The sequence below is a fragment of the Euprymna scolopes genome, chromosome 46 (genome assembly GCF_053919585.1).
Source record: "Euprymna scolopes isolate OS-2025 chromosome 46, ASM5391958v1, whole genome shotgun sequence".
NCBI lineage: Eukaryota > Metazoa > Mollusca > Cephalopoda > Sepiida > Sepiolidae > Euprymna > Euprymna scolopes.
This window is the reverse complement of record NC_136527.1, coordinates 77,453,483-77,470,002: the sequence shown is the minus strand read 5'-3', so window position 1 is coordinate 77,470,002 and position 16,520 is coordinate 77,453,483.

Sequence of the window (16,520 nt, the reverse complement as noted above, 5' to 3'; positions counted from 1 at the left end):
CTGACCAATTGACACGAGTACCACAGACATGGTTTGAGGCAATGAAAAAGAAAAACGGGCTTGACCCGGTGATAGGCGCAGTTCACAGAGACGAGCTGGATGAGAGTCAAATCATGGCTTTTCACAAAGGTAGTGGACATCCGGGGGTGCGATGCACTACCTACTTTGTCAGGAGAAGTTGCCCAACCATGATAAAAGCAACCATTAAAACGATCATATGGAAATGTGAGGAATGTCAGTCCTTTGACCCAGCGCTAGTAAGGTGGGAAAAGAGAATGCTGGAAGTTAACGAGAATTAGCAAAGAATTGGAATGGATATCACGCATTATGGCACCTTCTATTTTTTAACTCTAACAGATTGTGGTCCATTGCGTTTCTCCATTTGGAGGAAATTGGCAAGGCAGGACTCGGCAAGCATGATCCATCAGTTGGAAACAGTGTTCCTCGAGCGTGGCTTGCCGCATGAAATCCTTTTAGACAATGACACAGCTTTCTGCAGCAACGCATTCCAAGCATTTGCACATAAATGGGGAGTTCACTTGCGATTCCGTTGTGCATACACTCCAGTCGGGAAAGGCATAGCGGAGCGATGTCACTGTACAGTGAAACGACTAGCAGCTAGAATGCGCTGTCCCATACAGGAGGTTGTCTACTGGTATAACATCACACCAAGAAACAACACATCTCCCTTCATTGCGCCTGCCAACAGGATTTATCGATACGAAGTTCGAGTAAAGGAGACCAATCGTGCAACTGCATTCACAGATCCCAGGGAAAGCTCTTACCAGGTTGGAGATTGCGTGTGGGTCAAAAGACCGCAAAATCGATGTACCACGAGGTTCGGCAAGGGTGAGGTGACCAAGGTAATCAGCCCTCAATCGATTTTGGTGGACGGTGTACCTCGCCACGTGAAAGATCTGCACCCTCACCATTATGTTGTTACATCGGAGGAAGAGGAAGATGGTACAATGTCTTCTGAACGAGCAGAGAGTATAATGCAGGACGATGGAGAGCCATATAATGCACATACTGAAGAAGCGGAAGAGGGACCCCCCATCTTGCCTTTACAAAGGAGTACCCGACAAAGACGGATACTGCCCCCCTGTCCCTGCCCTGATTGTGAAACACCGCCTATGGAACAGGCTGGCGGCAATAACGGTGGTAATGAGGAAGATGACAAGGAGGAAGTGCCGCCTCCGTTCTTCAAAGAAGTACCCGACAAAGACGACTGCCCCCATGCCCCGTTTGTGATCATGAGATCAGGGGGGAGTGTAGCAGAATTAGCAGTAACCAAAATGAGAAATAGAGAGCTTACCTCGGATACGTCTGTTTTGGGCTGAGCGAGAGAGAGTTCCAAGATGGCGTCCATGGGCTTTTATTAGCGTTTACCCAATCTAATTATCGTTGAATAACGTCTTCTCTCATGCGATTATCGTTCCACCCTGTACCTTAGTTTTTCTTTAATAACTCGACAATTTATGTCATGAATTAACTTATAATACTACACACACATATGCACAAACAGACACACACACACACACACACATATATATATATATATATATATATATATATATATATATATATATATATAATTTGACATCACTACGGATCCCCCGGATTCTACACAGATTACTGACTTGGTAGGCTTGTACTTACTAAAGGAGATAAACAGAAAAATACTTGGTTTATATGGGATATATATATATATATATATATATATATATATATATATATATATATATATATATGGATGACGCACTATTTATAGTTAATTCCAACGATCGAATTATTGAAAAAATTAGGAAAAATATCAGAAATGTTTTTTAATTAAATGGGATTAGAAATAACAATAGACAGCAATTACAAAGAAGTAAATTTTCTAGACATTACTTAATGATAACACATATGAACTATATCACAAACCTAATCAAAAACTATTCTACATTGATTATCAATCGAATCATCCTAAATATATGAAGAAGGCACTCATCCCCAATATTTCTAAAACAATATATGAGCTATCAAAGAATGAGAGTCTTTTTGATAAAAGCAAAGATTATTACAATGAAGCTCTTCTCAAATCGGGAAACCATGGGAAAATAGAATACACGAAGAGTGCAAACAGTAGGAATAACAAACCTAACTGCACAATATCGTACAACATGGCAATGAGAGCAAGAAAGAAACCAAAGATTAATAATGGATACAATAAAAAGGATCAAAGGAATAAAAATAGGGAGAGTAATAATAGCAGTGAAACAGGTAATGATGAGGTGGGTACTAGGAATAAGAGAGAGAGAGAGAGAGAGAGACGCAAGAAACAGGCTATCATCATGATGTTTTCCAGATTAAGGTAATTTGTTATCTGCATCAATGTAATAGATAACACGTTTTTTTTATTAAACGGAAATTCATTTATATATATATATATATATATATATATATATATATATATATATATATATAATACAACTTTTGTTGCTTCAATTATTATCTGAGAACATATATGTTTTATACAGTATTAAAAAATGTTGAAAAATTTAAAGAGTTTAATAGAATATGTTTTATCAGAATGTGAAAAACCTGTTAGTATGTTTTAGAAGAATTACTAATTGATACGTATATGTATGTAAAATTGAAACTAACAAATTACTCTCTCAAAAAGATATTAGTGTAACTTAATCTTGCAAAAAATGCTTTGACTATACTCTTGAAAAATCCTGAAATCGGGTGTCACAAATTTAATTCCAACATATTTCTTAAGTTCGTTAAGATATGTGAAACCCATACAGTTCTCAGTGGCATAACTTCTATTTAATAGCCAAGTAAATTTCTACTGTAAAATAGCAAAGCTTGAAAAGAGGATATTTCTTGACCATGTAGGTAGTCATTGCTTGTTGAAGAGGTGTCAACTGTGAGTAAACTGTCAGCTAATTAGTTCGTGTTCCAAGTAACTTGTCTGCCAAACCTAAATGATATTTCAGGCTATCGTCATGATGATTTCCAGATTAAGATAAATAGTTTTCTGCTGTTTTTTTTCTTTTCTTAGCCTTCGGGCCAAGATACGTGTTCCCTCCTTAAGCATAGCACGGGCGGTGCTGGGGCCTTCGGAACCCATCCCGCTTAGGTTCTAGCTAAGAAAAACTTAAGAAGACTCTTGACTGGTGGTATAAATGAGATCCTGTTCCTGATTTTATTTTTTGGTACTAGAGAACCTCTGAGTCTACCCATCCCCTTTGTGCCACATCCTTGCTTTTTCAACATCCCCGGTCACTCCCCTACTCAGAGGTCACCTTCCCATCCCCTCCACCCGTTGCTTTGTTTTCTCCCACTGCCATTAAGATATTTTCCCCAATCCCCATTAGGGATCGCCCTGCTTGTTTTCGGTTCCCCAGAAAACAGTGGGAGGTCTAGTCACCTAGATTAGTACAGGGGGGTCTCACTAACAACCCAGTAGGATTTATTTTTTTTTTGATATGAACACTTTTAATTAGTTTTCTCCTCTCCTCGAGCAATCCTTTTCTTAATTCAAAAACTTCTGAACTTTACTTTTTCACACATGCACACACACAAAATTAACATAAAAAAAATGCATACACAAACACACATACAACTGTTTTTTAAATTGTAAATATGGTTTTGATTCTTAAACGCTGGGGATTTATTAGTTAGTTTAAGATCCATAGAGTGAATGAGGTATTTTGGTAAATGTTGCCAGCCAAGTGTAAGACTCCAAAGTCTACATTTATTACTTTTTAATCACTTTAGTCACAAAGACCCTGAACCCTTCCCCTCCCCAATTTCTTGTAGGGCCGTGTGCCTAATTTTGTTGTTTGAAAATGTTTTGTTTTTTTACTTAATTGTATTTACAAAATTTTAAAAGCAATAAAATATATAAACAAGATCAAAGTGTAGTATCTGTTCCGGCAGATACTGCAAGCAAAGACCGTATATGGAGGCGACCCCACATATAAGACCTTGGTCAATGTAGGGGCAACCCGTCATACTAATTGTCACTATCCAGCTCCCCTACTCCCACCTGAGAATAAAGAGCAATGTTAATCAGTTTTTTCTCATGGAATAAATTTTAAACAATAACCGCTTTTTGAAATTACACAAATAAGTTAGCCGGTATTTTTGTAAATAAACAAAGAAAATTAGAGAAAAGAGACAAACATAGAATTCAAACAATATTTCTGAAGACTTAGTTGATTAGTCTTGATAAGAAGAATAAATAAAATATAATAAAGATATTTAATTTAAATCATAAAAACTCCATATATATTTTCAACTAAATTAAGCAACGCCTATATTTACTGTAAAGTTTGAAAATAGTTATGCTTATGAGTTTTTGGATGAATTTAATCTAGGTTTTGTGACTTAAATCCAACAAAATTAATAATAAATAATACTAATTCATCAAAGCAAATAGTAAAAATATTGAATTTCATTTTTTTGCAGATGTTCCTGATTGAACCCTATGATTGAATGTTAATGCAATATAATTTTGTCTTAAACATTATTCGATGAAGACTAAAACGACATCTGTGAGGAAATGTCTTATACTGGCCACTACTTTTTACAAATGTTATGAAATAGTTGTAAAAACTTAACACATCTTGAAGGTAATATTCGTTTGGATGAAATATCTGTTTAATTTTCAAATAAATAAACATAAGAGATCGAATCAAACGTTTTGGTTATTGCAAAATCAAATTCAATTATAAAAACACATTTTGTTAAATGTGTGAAGATCCTCTTTTTGCAAAATATACTTTACTTAGATATGTATGAAACACTGAAGACAACAAATGTACTTAAAGAGCTCAGCATTAAAAGAAATATAAGTTAAATATGAGAACTCGCACTGGTGTAAAACAATATTCTTGTAAAGTGTGTTGATATTCTTGTTCTTACACATCATCCTCAATGAGATATGAGAACTCACGTTGTTAAAAGCCACATTTATTTGAAGTGTGTAGATATTTCTGTTCTAAAACTCACTGTTATTAATACATATTAGAACTCACACTGTGGAAAAGCCACATTCTTGTGAAGTATGGGATATTCTTGATCTGAAAAATCAAAGTTTTGTTACATATGAGAACACACACTGGAGAAACGACTAATAATCGAAATTGAAATAAAAATTGACGGTAATGTTTAGTGTAAAATGTAGAAAAATTCCTAAGACAAATTTTAAAAATCAGTAAAACATATTAGAGTTCTCACTTGTACAAAACAACATTCTGGTAAAGGTACTGATATTCTTGTTTTACAATGCAATTGGTAGTGAGAGATAAGTATGATCACTTGGGAAAAGCCATATTCTTGTGAAGTTTGTGGAAAAATATAAGAAACTGAGACATGAGAACTCACACTGGGGAAAAGCCACATTCATGTGAAGTTTGTGGATACTCTTTTACTAAAAAATCAAACTTAGTTAGACATATGAGAACTCACACTGGGGAAAAGCCACATTCATGTGAAGTTTGTGGATACTCTTTTACTGTGAAATCATCGTTATTGGACCATATAAGAACACACACTGGGGAAAAGCCACATTCATGTGAAGTTTGTGGATATTCTTGTTCTGTGAAATCATCGTTATTGGACCATATAAGAACACACACTGGGGAAAAGCCACATTCATGTGAAGTTTGTGGATATTCCTGTTCTGTTAAATCAAATTTAGTGAGACATATTAGAACTCACCGTGGGGAAAAGCAACATTCATGTGAAGTTTGTGGATATTCCTGTTCTGATAAATCATCTTTAGTGAAACATATAAGATCTCACAGTGGGGAAAAGCAACATTCATGTGAAGTTTGTGGATATTCTTGTTCTGAAAAATACAAGTTAGTGATACATATGAGAACTCACACTGGGGAAAAGCAACATTCATGTGAAGTTTGTGGATATTCCTGTTCTGTTAAATCAAATTTAGTGATACATATGAGAACTCACACTGGGGAAAAGCCACATTCATGTGAAGTGTGTGGATATTCTTGTTCTGATAAATCATCGTTAGTGAAACATATGAGCATTCACACTGGGGAAAAGCCACATTGCTGTGAAGTTTGTGGATATTCTTGTTCTGAAAAATACAAGTTAGTGAGACATATGAGAACTCACACTGGGGAAAAGCCACATTCATGTGAAGTTTGTGGATTTTCTTGTTCTGATAAATCATCTTTAGTGAAACATATGAGAACTCACACTGGGGAAAAGACACATTCATGTGAAATTTGTGGATATTCTTGTTCTGTGAAATCATCGTTACTGGGCCATATGAGAACTCACACTGGAGAAAAGCCACATTCATGTAAAGTTTGTGGATATTCTTCTTCTGTTAAATCAAATTTAGTGAGAAATATTAGAACTCATACTAGGGAAAAGCAACATTCATGTGAAATTTGTGGACTTTCTTGTTCTGATAAATCATCTTTAGTGAAACATGTAAGAACTCACACTGGGGAAAAGCCACAATCATGTGAAGTTTGTGGATATTCTTGTTCTGTGAAATCAAGGTTAGTAATACACATGAGAACTCACACTGGGGAAGAGCCTCATTCATGTGAAATTTGTGGATATTCTTGTAATCGGAAATCATCGTTAGTTATACATATGAGAACTCACACTGCGGAAAAATGACAATCATGGCAACTTTGTGGATATGATTGTTCTGTGAAATTAAGTTTATTGACTCATATTAAAACTCACACGAGAGAAAATCAGTATTTGGAAACATAAACCACTGATGATTTCATGTAATGGAAAAGTTAACGATGTTATATTACAAAGACTTACCGACAGATACATAAAAGACAAGACAATCATTCCAGATATTGTAATATGGCACAAGTCCGAAAGAACTCCAATCATTATTAATGTTACAGTCCCAAATGATTTGTGCCTTTATAGAGCTGAACGAGATAATATAACATATTTAGGAGTATCTGGATTAATAAAGAATTTTCAGAAATACTTAGAAGCAGTCCCTGGAAGACCAAGCTGTAACAAAATACAATAATAGTGGTAAAAGGAACAGCGTCTGTTCTTAAAAAAATTTTCCACCTTCTACATTAATAGTATTCACACAAACAGTATTATGAATAAGACATATTTTTTTCGACTGGACTGTACCAAAACTTTTTGTAGATAAACTATATTATACGTAGTGTGTCTTTGCTTTACAGTTAATACATATTAGTTACAAACATTATAATGCATAGGATAGAAAATCTCTTATAAAATTTGTGATCCTTTTATATTTTCTATTTATTGTTTGGTGGTAACACTTTTATTCGACATAAGTGTTCAGCAATGGGTTAGTTGTTTACGTCTTTTAAATTTGTTCCTGAACACTAATTTGACTCAGATTTGATATTTTATAGCTATGCAAATTTTTGTACTATAATTGATAAGAATTTGATTATTGTCACAAGCAACTTATTAGCTTAGATATTATTTCAAGAATGAAAAGAAATAACCGTTGAAATCTATGAATGGAATTTGAATCTAATGATTTGCATGTAGTTTATTCTCAGTAAAATTTTAACGTCAAACATTAAATGCAGATTTAAGCACTCAGGCTTCCCAGTAACACAATATTTTAGTCTAATTCTTAAAACGTGTTTGTATAAATGTTATAAAATGTTAACAGATAATAAAGTTATTTCCTGTACTTGTAACTTTGTTCTATTGTACATCCAATGTTAATAGTCATTGAAAAATAATCGTTTATTTCTTCTTGCAAAAGGGATTTTAGTCGATTATATGCGCATAGAAACCAATAATAAGATTCTTAAAGTTATATTTTCTTTGTATGAGAAATTTTATAGCATTGCGCTTGTGGTATGGTAATATTAAAAAATCCAAATGATTACAACACATTTTTTATATAAATATTAGATTAATATATTATTACACGATGTAAAAGACGAGAATCCAAATGCGTGCAGTTCTAAGAAAGAAACGTTGTTCATGGAGTCTTATTAGCAATTTATTAGAATCTTTTAGTTTGCATGTTTATTTATAGTAAAATTTAACGTCAAACATTAAACGCAAAACGCTCAAGTTTCTCAGCAACAAAATATTTTAGTCTAATTGTACACTATTAATCTAATCAAAAGGTCTTATAATCTGTTTTAAATAAATTGCCTATTCTTACTGTATGTATTAATGTTATAAAATGTTAACAGATAATAAAATTATTTTATGTACTTGTAATTTTGTTCCATTTTTCATCCAATGTTAATATTACATTATATTATGTATGTGGAGAAATGCGTGACTTACCTGGATAGACCACGTGCGGGTCGGTCACCGAAAATAAATAAAAAGAAAGAAAAGAAACGGTCAAGACTTATTTATAGAGTAGTGATCACGTGAGTTAGAAGAATATGCAAATAGAGGTGAACGATTTTGCGATATAAAAAGCCTGTGTTGTTAAGAGGAGGGGCAGACTGTTAGCAGAAGTCAGTGCTGTCAGACGTGCTTTAGAGTTTTGTTATTATATGCTGTGCTCGATTGTTTGGAGAGAGAGAGAAAAGAGAAGAGGAGGAACCAAGAAGACATTCTGCAGATACTTGACTTTGTGTTGGTTTTAAGCTATTTCGGCGCTTGGTGTGCGGTGACTAACAATGGACAGATTCGACATTCGCTTAATACCCGAGTTCGACGGATCTACCACTGGACCGGCTGTCGTCGAATGGATTGAAAAGGCAGAGAAAATCTGTAAACTGTGCAAAATTAAAGAACCAGCCACAGTTATCCCTTTGAGGCTAACCGGAGGGGCCTATGCAGTCTACCAACAACTCGGGGATGAACCAGACTGGGATGAAATCAAGCAGAGCCTGTATACAGCGTTTGGTACAGATCCATTTGTTGCGTGGCAACAGTTCACGAGCCGGACACTTTCAACCCAAGGAAACAGTCGACGTGTACCTAGCCGACCTGCGAAAATTATCTGTACCGTTTGGTAATGTCAACGATAAAATATTAAGCTGTGCTTTTTTTGTAGGCCTACCCGAGGAGGTCAGTAAACTGTTGCGGGCATCATCAAGAATCGATGAATTGTCAACTGATGAGTTATTGGACCGAGCTCGAAACATCTGTAAGGAACAGGAACCAATTGCAGCAGCAGCTCGTTTTCGACATGGAGGCAATGTGGACTCTCTTCCAGATAGTAATAAGCATGCCACCCCAGTGTGCTATAAATGTGGGGAGGCCAATCATTTTGCTAAAGAGTGCCGGAGTGATAGGAGAGGTGTATATCCACAATCAAAGAGACCAGTGCAATGCTATCGCTGCAATAAGTTTGGGCACATATCTCGCAACTGTTCGGGAAACGAAGTTGGTGGTAAGGTACTATCGCTACCCTTGCCCCCTGCCAACCAATAAACACAGGATTGCCTGTCATTAGCGTTAAACTTGATGATGTGCAGTGTTCAGCACTTATAGACACGGGGTGTTCCCGGTCTATAGTTAGTGCCCATTGCTGTCCGGTGTGGCGGAGGAACCCAGTCGGCGTTATGACCATCAATGGCTTATCACGGGTATGTTGTGGTGAAGGGACAGTCACAATCTGTACTGAGAAGGGTGACACAGCTAAAGTTGACGTTCTGGTGATGCAGGAGAAACCCCTTGGCTACGACATGTTGCTTGGAATTGATGCAATACAAGCACTAGGAGGCGTTAAAATCACAGCAGCTAGAGGTATCAGGCTTGGAGAAGGGAAAGACGTCTGTGCAGCCATGTCGATTGAAGAAAAGGACTTCTGTGCTAAATTTGATGACAACGAAAGGGTGTGGACTGCAAAGTGGAAATGGGCCATGGGCCAGGAACCAGATCGGCTGTGCAACACGATTCCAGAGTATGCAGTTTCTACCAAGAATAGGGCCGCATATGAAGAAGAACTTCAGATGTGGATTGACAACGGTTGGTTAATACCATACCCACAGGAACGTCTGGGACCACCCAAGGGATTAATTCCGCTCATGGCTGTTGAACAACCAACCAAAGAAAAAATTCGTCCCGTAATGGATTACCGAGAGTTGAATCGGTATGTTGATACGTTTACCGGAAACGCAGATGTGTGCGCTGCTAAACTGAGAGAGTGGCGTCAAAAAAGGAGCAATGTAGCACTTCTGGATCTAAAGAGGGCCTACCTGCAGATACGTGTCCATGAGTCATTATGGCTGTTTCAGACAGTACTACTCAAGGGAAAACTATATTGTTTGACACCTTTGGGTTTTGCCCTAAACGTAGCACCCTTGATTATGACAACCATTATTAAAACTGTTTTGATGCAGGATGAGACCACAGCAAAAGCTGCTTCAGCCTACATAGATGACATCTATGTTAATGAGGACATAATGTCTGCGGATGCAGTTCGAATAAAACTGAAAGCGTTTGGATTAATAAGCAAAGACCCTAAGCGCCTAAAAGATGGAGTGCCCGTGCTAGGCCTCGAGGTCTGGGAGGAGGGCAATACGTTGCGATGGAAGCGAGGGAGCCCACTTCCAAAGTTACCCAATGTATTAACAAGACGTACTGTGTTTTCTATCTGTGGTAAATTGGTAGGACATCTACCTGTCTGTGGATGGCTCCGATCGGCAACAGGAGTGGTGAAAAGACGAGTGACTACAGTAACAAAAGGATGGGACGATGTTGCGGATGATGATTCTCTCCAACAAATGATGGCTGAAATGTTGTCCAGAGTGCATAGGAATGATCCTGCCCGGGGTGAGTGGCAAGTGTCTGGAAACGAACTAAATGCATGGGTTGACGCAAGTTCGTTGGCTACAGGTGTCGTGTTGGAGCAACTAGGTGTTGTTGTGGAAGATGCATGCTGGCTTCGTCCGAAAAATGATGCCCAACATATAAATTTGGCAGAACTTGATGCCACGTTAAAAGGTCTTAATCTCGCATTGCAATGGCAGACTAATGTTGTGCATCTCTACACTGACTCATTGTGTGTTTACCATTGGTTAACCGACACCTTGACTGGAAAGGCTCGAGTTAAGACTAGAGCTGCAAGTGAAATGCTAGTACGAAGGAGACTAGCAATAATTAAGCGTCTAGTTGACGAATACAGCTTGCAGGTAGACATTACGTTAGTCTCGTCGATGCAGAATTTGGCTGATAGCTTGACTCGAGTACCAAAGAGGTGGATCGATGCAATGAGGCGGGGATCCGATCTTCAACAACAAACATGCGCGACTGTAACGGATCAATTAACACCTGACGAGATCCGTATGATACACCAGCAGATTGGACATCCTGGAATTCAGAGGACTGCATATTTTGTCCGAAGAGTATGCCCTGCAACTACAAAAGCGTCAGTGAAAGCAGCCATACGTTCGTGTGAAGAGTGTCAGAGAATTGATCCAGCACCATCCCAATGGCAAAAAGGCAGCTCGAGGTGGAGGGCAACTGGCAGTGAGTAGGGATGGACATAACACATTATGGGGACAAACATTTTTTGACCATGACGGATTGTGGCCCGACGCGTTTCACAATATGGCGCCTGTTGACACGACAGGATGCAGCCAGCATTATACAACAGTTGAGAGCCGTCTTTTTTTAACGTGGTGCCCCGATTGAAATTCTGACTGATAATGCCGCCACATTTCGATGTCAAGAATTTCAGAAATTCGTGCACGAATGGGGGATTAAAATGCATTATCGGTGTGCATATTATCCCGAGGGTAATGGTATAGCAGAAAGGTGTCACCGCACCATCAAAAGAATTGCAGCCAGGACGCAGTGCTCTATTCCAGAAGCTGTGTACTGGTATAATATAAAACCCAAGGACAATGCAACACCAGCAACTGCACCAGCCAATGGGATTTACCAATATAAACAGCGTGTGAAAGGAGTTGATGCCATACCATCAGTGGTGAGTGTTGTCAATACACCATATCAGGTGGGAGACCTTGTTTGGATAAAACCCCCGAATGCTGGGTGCACTACGAAATTTTTCCGGGGAAAAATAGACGAAATCATAAGTCCTCAGACCATGTTGATTGGTGGCATACCACGTCACGTAAAAGATATCCGCCCTTGTTATACCTCTTCTGATTCTGAGGACGATGAGGAGGATCACACACCGTTCAGAGATGATCCTGATCACTTACTGCCCCTTCAGGTGAGCATAGAAACATCACCAACAGAACCAGACGAGGGAATGATGGGACATACTGATGACAATAGTGAGGAGAGCGATGGACACAAGGAAGTAATGCCTCATCGAAATACTCGACAGAGACGAATACTGCCCACCCCCCGTGATTGCGAAACCCCGCGAGAAGGGATGATGGAGCACACCGAGGAGATGACACCTCCGATTCTTCGGAGAAGTACCAGACAAAGACGGATACTGCCCCCCTGCCCTGATTGTGAGACACCGCCTATGGAACCGCGAGACGGGATAATGGAACAGACTGGTAGTAATGATGGTGGTAATGAAGAAAACAGCAATGAGGAAGTGCTGCCCCCGATTCTCCAAAGGAGTACCCGCCAACGACGATTGCCCGCATGTCCTGTTTGTGATAATGAGATCAGGGGGGAGTGTGGAGAAATGCGTGACTTACCTGGATAGACCACGTGCGGGTCGGTCACCGAAAATAAATAAAAAGAAAGAAAAGAAACGGTCAAAACTCTTATTTATAGAGTAGTGATCACGTGAGTTAGAAGAATATGCAAATAGAGGTGAACGATTTTGCGATATAAAAAGCCTGTGTTGTTAAGAGGAGGGGCAGACTGTTGGCAGAAGTCAGTGCTGTCAGACGTGCTTTGAAGTTTTGTTATTATATGCTGTGCTCGATTGTTGGGAGAGAGAGAGAGAAAAGAGAAGAGGAGGAACCAAGAAGACATTCTGCAGATACTTGACTTTGTGTTGGTTTTAATGTAAAAGACAATCATGGCAACTTTGTGGATATGATTTTTCTGTGAAATTAAGTTTATTGACTCATATTAAAACTCACACGAGAGAAAATCAGTATTTAGAAACATAAACCACTGATGATTTCATGTAATGGAAAAGTTAACGATGTTCTATTACAAAGACTTACCGACAGATACATAAAAGACAAGACAATCATTCCAGATATTGTAATATGGAACAAGTCCGAAAGAACTCCAATCATTATTAATGTTACAGTCCCAAATGATGTGTGCCTTTATAGAGCGCAACGAGATAATATAACAAATTTAGAGAGTATCTGGATTAATAAAGGATTTTCAGAAATACTTAGAAGCAGTCCCTGGAAGACCAAGCTGTAACAAAATACAATAATAGTGGTAAAAGGAACAGCGTCTGTTCTTAAAAAAATTTGCCACCTTCTACATTAATAGTATTCACACAAACAGTATTATGAATCGGACATAGTTTTTGCGACTGGACTGTACCAAAACTTTTTGTAGATAAACTATATTATACGTAGTGTGTCTTTGCTTTACAGTTAATACATATTAGTTACAAACATTATAATGCATAGGATAGAAAATCTCTTATAAAATTTGTGATCCTTTTATATTTTCTATTTATTGTTTGGTGGTAACATTTTTATTCGACATAAGTGTTCAGCAATGGGTTAGTTGTTTACGTCTTTTAAATTTGTTCATGAACACTAAATTGACTCAGATTTGATATTTTATAGCAATGCAAATTTTTGTACTATAATTGATAAGAATTTGATTATTGTCACAAGCAACTTATTAGCTTAGATATTATTTCAAGAATGAAAAGAAATAACCGTTAAAATCTATGAATGGAATTTTAATCTAATGATTTGCATGTAGTTTATTCTCAGTAAAATTTTAACGTCAAACATTAAATGCAGATTTAAGCACTCAGGCTTCCCAGTAACACAATATTTTAGTCTAATTCTTAAAACGTGTTTGTATAAATGTTATAAAATGTTAACAGATAATAAAGTTATTTCATGTACTTGTAAATTTGTTCTATTGTACATCCAATGTTAATAGTCATTGAAAAATAATCGTTTATTTCTTCTTACAAAAGGAATTTTAGTCGATTATATGCGCATAGAAACCAATAATAAGATTCTTAAAGTTATATTTTCTTTGTATGATAAATTTTATTGCATTGCACTTGTGGTATGGTAATATTAAAAAATTCCAAATGATTACAACATATTTTTTATATAAATATTAGATTAATATATTATTACACGATGTAAAAGACGAGAATCCAAATGCGTGCAGTTCTAAGAAAGAAAAGTTGTTCATGGAATCTTATTAGCAATTTATTAGAATTTTTTTAGTTTGCATGTTTATTTATAGTAAAATTTAACGTCAAACATTAAACGCAAAACGCTCAAGTTTCTCAGCAACAAAATATTTTAGTCTAATTGTACACTATTAATCTAATCAAAAGGTCTTATAATCTGTTTTAAATAAATTGCCTATTCTTACTGTATGTATTAATGTTATAAAATGTTAACAGATAATAAAATTATTTTATGTACTTGTAACTTTGTTCCATTGTTCATCCAATGTTAATATTACATTATATTATGTAAAAGACGAAAGTCCTAATGCATGCAGTTCTAAGAAACTTTGTTAATGGAGTCTTATTAGCTTAGTTATTATTACTGTTACAAGATTTATATTATTAAACGATGTAAAAGAAATAACCGTTGAAATCTATTAGAAAGTTTTTGTAAAAACAATAATCTTAGAGTGTTTACACTGATAGCAATTTGAATATTTTAGTTTGCATATTTTATTTATTGTTAGTAAAATTTAAATGTCAAACATTAAACGCAGATTTAAACGCTCAACTTTCCCATTAACAAAATATTTTTACATTATTAACCTAATCAAAAGTTATATAATCCGTTTTAAATAAATCGTCTAGTTTGAACTTCAAGGCGTAGACATGATGAATGGAAGAGTTTTAATGTTTTGTACATTAGTCTTTTCACAGAATAAAGAATAAGAACAGAATAGAATAAGAATCGAATTGTGTTGTTTTTTTCTTATTAAAATAAAAAAGATTAAAATTAATGGTATTGATTTATTATTAAAATAAATAAAGAATATGTTTATTGACATTGATTTTTCTTATTAAAATGAATAAAAAAATATAAGTAATTGTATTGATTTATTCCTTTTAAAATAAACAAAGATTATAATTGTATTGATTTATTCTTATTAAAATAAATAAAGAATATAAGTAGGTGTTTTGATTTATTTTAATTAAAATAAATAAAAATATAATTACTTGTATTTATTTATTCTTATTAAAATAAATAAAGAATATAATTGTATTGATTTATTCCTTTTAAAATAAACAAAGATTATAGTTGTATTGATTTATTCTTATTAAAATAAATAAAAAAATATAAGTAGGTGTTTTGATTTATTTTTATTAAAATAAATAAAAATATAATTACTTGTATTGATTTATTCTTATTAAAATAAATAAAGAATATAATTGTATTGGTTTATTCTTATTAAAATAAATAAAGAATATAAGTAGGTGTTTTGATTTATTTTTATTAAAATAAATAAAAAATATAAGTAATTGTATTGGTGTATTCCTTTTAAAATAAATAAAGAATATAATTAATTGTATTGGTTTATTCTTATTAAAATAAATAAAGAATATAATTGTATTGATTTATTCTTATTAAAATAAATAAAGAATATAATTGTATTGGTTTATTCTTATTAAAATAAATAAAGAATATAATTAATTGTATTAACAGTTACATACTATCACATACTTCTACTTTCAATAAAATTTTTAATGAAATTATGAGACAAAATAAAAAGTCAATTAGTAACTACCTAATCTCTTAATCTTTGGAACTGCTGGTTTAAATTAAATGAGGTTGTTGAAGGTGTCCGTATCTGGTACTTCATGAGTCTTTGTTTAAAAGGTGATTGTTGCTTTTGTGTGCTGGTTGTCTCTATATTGATTAAATAGTCTTTAGTATGTTCCTGAGGAAATTCAGTTGAGTGTGTTACATAAAACGGGACAGACCCCAGTAATTAAATAGATAAGTTTGAAAATGATATTTGGAAAAGGATAGAATCGAACCTAGTAAGCAAGAGTTAAAAAGATAATAAATATTTAATTCTAAGAATGCAGCCGGTTGTTCATTGTTCTTAGGAATAACTGGATATATTAAATATGTCAGTTAAAAGAATGGACAATACAAGTTGGAAATAATGATTAACAAAGAGGTTAGATTTTGAATAATTAATTTAGGAATGTCTTTGTTGCCAAACGTGTTAGGCGCTCGTGTACTTTAGAGTTCATTTATAGAGTCAAGGAAAGCGACAGTCGGAGAGTTAGTTCGACTGAGAGTTAGCTGACCTTTGGAGGTGAAGAGGGGAAGATAAGACAATATAATCATAAAAGGCTTGAATTCCTGATTCATCAATTATCCGGATAAAGAATAAAGAGATTCGTACATTTTGTAAACATGGTCTTCATTGTCGTCATTACACCTGACAGGTAAAATATGTTTTGTCTT